Genomic DNA, 5,014 nt, shown 5'->3' with positions numbered 1-5,014 from the left:
ATCGTTTATTAAATTGACATCAAGTCATCAATTTTTACTATTAAACTCTTCAAATGTTTTCCAAAACTTTTATATTGTCAAATGCATGCCTATATATGTATAGTTATGTAAGTACTGTTTAAAGGAATTAGGACTTCAAACTCTCTTTAATTCCTTTTCCTTGTTTGGATGTGGCCTTAGGGTATCGGTTATTTGTCTGAATATCGTCTAAATATTAGTTATATATTATGTATACATATATAGAGATAAAAGTGCTATCAGTCAGTTCAGTACCTTTGGGTAGCAAAGGCATACATTCATTCATATACCTACATTACTACTAACTATAATAGGTATAGCTCAGGAGATACTATTTGATGGATTAATGTCTAAGTCGATAACTATAATTGGTAAGACTTGACCCGACCCGACATGGTCCATTTGGGTTGCATGGCATCATGCACTTGGATAGACTAAAATGAGAGAAATAACACTTAAGGTTTATTAATATATTATATGTTCTAATATATTAATAAGATTATTTAGTTATTATTGATCAAGAATTAATTTATAATTAATTAAGTGATCAAAAGAAGACTAATTAAATATATGGGTTGATTGTGTAAATCATCCAAACTTATATAGTGGGCTAATGCTCCATGGATTATCAAGTTGGGCTAAAACCCATAAGATGCTCCATGGTGTATTTGAACCCATGGATCCAAGGAAATGGAAAACCATGACAATTAGGGTTTACCCTAATTATGACACACTATATAAACACCTTACTCTTGTCAAAATCGGCCACTAGAGGGTGTGAGAAGGGCAAGCCGCTTTTAGAAGTGATCCAATTTCTATCTAAGTTATTCCAAGTGCTTATGGTGTTGTGTGAACCATTTGAGGTGTCACACTTGGGGCACTAGGCTCTTGAGCTACATGGAATCAAGCACTAACGAAGAGGTATGTAATTCTACTAGATTTTATATTACATGTATTTTATATTATGATAGTTAAAACAATACCTTGGAAATTGACATTTGCATGTATAATAGAGAAAACATAGATCCAAGGTATTTAGGGTTGCATGTACACCATAGGAGTGTTAGAATGCTCAAAACCCAACAGTGGTATCAGAGCCATGGGTTGTTTTCACTTATACTTGATGCAAATTGCTTAAAAATTGAATTTTTGTGCTGTCTGGACAGGGGACTCGACAATTCCATGGAGGGACTCACCGAGTCCAAGAAAAAATGCATCCAACTCGCCGAGTTTGTTCATGCACTCGACGAGTTGGAACCCCAAACAGCATATCATCGAGTTTTGGTGATGGAATTGGTCTAGAATCATTACCTATGACTGTTTTGGTCCTATAAAACTTGTTTGTAATGTGGTAATGATTATGTTAAACCAATTTCAATTCTATAATCAAAGTTTCAAGTTTAGATATGTTTATGTGATTCTTGAAAATTGTTGATTATGAATGTTCATGCTTATGAGTTTTGTTAGATCATAGGAATTATGTGCAAATTGTTTGTTAGTATAATTCATGATCTTGATGAAAATTGTATGGAGTTCATAACTTGTCCTCAAGTTATGAATTTCCAAGAGTTTTATGTTTCCTTGATTTATGAGTTAGTTTAGATTGATGAAAAAAATTGTGTTTTTGTTGATTTCAATCCATATTAATCTAAAAGAAGTTCATAAGATATGTTTTTTTAACTTGTCTTCAAGTTATGTGAAAAGTCATATTTATGAATCTTAAAAACTCATAACAGTGTTGTAGGTTACATAAAAATGAAGAGTTTTTCCATTAAATTGCTTAATGACTCCATAACTTGTCTTCAAGTTATGGATGTTGAAAAGTCACTTCATTAATAATGTTATTAAAGAATAAGGGGTTACAATAAAATGAAGTGTCTTCATTTTTAATGAACCATTAAACTCATAAGTTATGAAATGAAATGTTTTGAATAGTTTCAAAACTTGCCCTCAAGTTTTGGAATTTGTAAAGTCTCACACACATTAATGCTTTAATTCCAAACTCTAGAATTTTAAAAGTTAAAATTCAAACTTTATGGACTTTATTAAATTATTAAAGTGTTTAATTAAAAGAGTTAATAATTCCATAATGACATGGTTTAAGTTTAATTAAATTAAGAGTATAGTTTAATTAATAGATTAAACCACCAAGTATTTTAAATGTTTAAAATACACCCTTATACTATTATTATAATTTTAATTATATAGATATGTATAAGATAAAGTCAATCTTACCGTTAGTAGGCCTCATTCAGAATGCCGATCTATAAGGGGGGTATAAGGTTACTGCCTATAAAATGGCAGGTTAATGGGTGTCCACTCTCACCCACCGCTTCCTTAACTGGTGGAGGGTTGTTAGCCGAATGGGTAGGAAAGGACTATAATTCTCCCTTCATTAAAAGTACAATGATAAATACTACGTAAATAAACACTTATAAATTCTCAATCTTAGTTACTTAGGAAAATGTGAAATAGGTGCTAACCCATGAAATTACACTTTGTACCTTGCCAAGTCGTTAGTGGAGCGTGTGTGGTTAACCGGCACACTAATAAGGACTAGTAAGAGTGGTAAAGGGTGAATTGACTTTATTATAGATCGATGGAGTGTGTGTGGTTAACCGGCACATCGATTAGGTGATAAAGTTAAGGGTACCAAGTCAATTTGCATGGTTATTCACACCTTGTTTGTGATCCTCGGCATCCCAGTCACAAACTTGAGAGGGCACAATCGAGATTCAAACATGCCATTGAAAGTTCAATGTATCTCAAAAGATCTAGGAGTTTCAAATCCAATTAAAACTTAATTATATTTCGTTTTTCATGGTGGAAATTGGTAAATCGTCATTTACCTACCTTCAACTATTTTATAACTTGGATTATGGCATCCCTCTTCCAGTTATAAATAGGTTGTTGGATCCTAGCATTAATATTTCATATTGGGTGTTATATTAAGGACTTTAAATTAACTAACTTAAATTTCTTCCTCAGACAACTATGATCTTCCGAAATCTTTAGGAACAGGCTTCCTAATGAAGATGATATTCTAAATGGCAATCAATGTGAAAGATCAATCCCTTTGTTGTGCATTAGTAAGACTAGAAATCATACTTCACATCCTCCACCTCCTCCAATAAATCTCCCTATCCCACAAGTTTCAAGACATGATAAGTTCTAAGTCACTCAATCCCTATCGACAAGCAAAGTCTATATGTGCTTATATCTTAGAGGTTAAGTCACATATTGACAAGCCGGGAGAGTTGGTTGTCGAAGTCTCGAGGTAGCTGGCTATTGACTTGGTTCTTCAGTCACTCCCTGATGACAGATCACGACATGACCTTAATGATCTCACTTATTTGTTTGATGATGCTGAATCAACAATGATTTAGAGCATCGGTAAAGCAAATTGGATTGGAAGATCTACTACCCAAACCTATTAGGACATTGACAATGGTGACATTGGAAGTCTAGAAAAGGCTTTCTCTTCCCAATGGAAAGGGATCGGCCATAGTCAACTCGGTTGACCAAATGGTAAAGAGAAAGGCTAACTCTGAGATAGTCCCATGTATCATTACCAAAGAGTCCATATGTTTCTATTGCTAAAGGAAGGGGCATTGGTTACGAAGCCACTAAATTTACCTCAGAGATCTTAAGGATGGTAAAGTCAATAAGTTTGACTCTACTTAGGTAAAGTCCATTCTCTAACTCTATTAAGTTTCTATTATGAGATTCTTATTGCATGATGTGACTGGGTCACATGTTGATGTTTTAAGAATCAAACAAAAGTGAAGAAACTTAAAGGAAGTACATGTTGATTCTGATCGCGAAGATGGATTTCGATCGCATGGTTTGGTGATCAGAATTTTGAGATGTTACTTACAGAGTTGTGACAAATTGCTTAAGAATATATAACAACAAGGTTTTCATATGAATTGTAAGGATAAGTTTTTCTGCAAAGTTTTAAAATAAAAGGAAAATTTTGATTTTATTTATTTTAAGTATCCTTACAATGGCATTTGTGAAAAATTGTTGCTTATATGATTCCATTGATAGCAATTATGGAAGATGGATTTGATTCTCTCATTTGTGGTAGTGTCTAAATTTACCAAATAAGGAAAGATTCTCATCACCCAAGTTTCAATTGGATAGAAACTTGGAATCATGCAACTTGTATTGTATGATGAATGAGAATTTTTCATCTTTGGGAAATTAAGACTAATTCCTTGTTCACATGTACATGCGAGTCAAGTGAAGGACTAAAAGATTGGGTACACTTGGTTGTGTGCTGGTCCACCACAAAGTTTGATAAGATTATTTGTTATGAGTTACTAAAGTTTAGTAAATATGGGTATGCTTACAAGTTTAAGAGTAATTCTGAAACATTGGAAAGGTTTCAATGTATGTCAGAACGAATAAGAAGAATCAAATAAGGCAGGAAGATAAAAGTTTCTCCAATTTGAAGAGATGGGAGAGTACTTGAGTATCTTGTTTTATGATTATCCTAGTGATTATGGAACCATATCACAATTAATCCTCTAAAGACACCTTAGTGCATTTGTTTGGCTAAGGAGAGGAATCATGAATTGTTGAAATGGTTAAATCAAAAGTTAAATCATACTTTGTTCCAAAGTAAAATCTTAGAGTCATACTCCAAGATTGACCCTTGAGTGTCATAATCTTTAAGAAAGCTTATAACACCTGTCAAATGTAGAGTAAGATGTTTCCTGCTCTTGTACATTTGATATTGGTAGGTTGTGATGTTTTGGAGAAAACAAAGACCAACCAAGACCAATTGTGTGAAGTGTTTAACTTGATAAGAATCCACACTAACTCTTGAATATTTGTATTATCAAGGAATGGTTCTTGACAAAAGGAATCTTATATGCCAAGAGGTCAGTGGGAGTCTTAAAAGATGTAGAACTAATCAAGAGTATTGTTAATCACTATCCCACGACTTGAAGTTTATAACCTGTCATGTTGACATATTCTGTGCCCATTC

Source organism: Lactuca sativa, chromosome 4 (genome assembly GCF_002870075.4).
Source record: "Lactuca sativa cultivar Salinas chromosome 4, Lsat_Salinas_v11, whole genome shotgun sequence".
Classification (NCBI taxonomy): Eukaryota; Viridiplantae; Streptophyta; class Magnoliopsida; order Asterales; family Asteraceae; genus Lactuca; species Lactuca sativa.
This window is presented reverse-complemented; position numbering follows the sequence as displayed.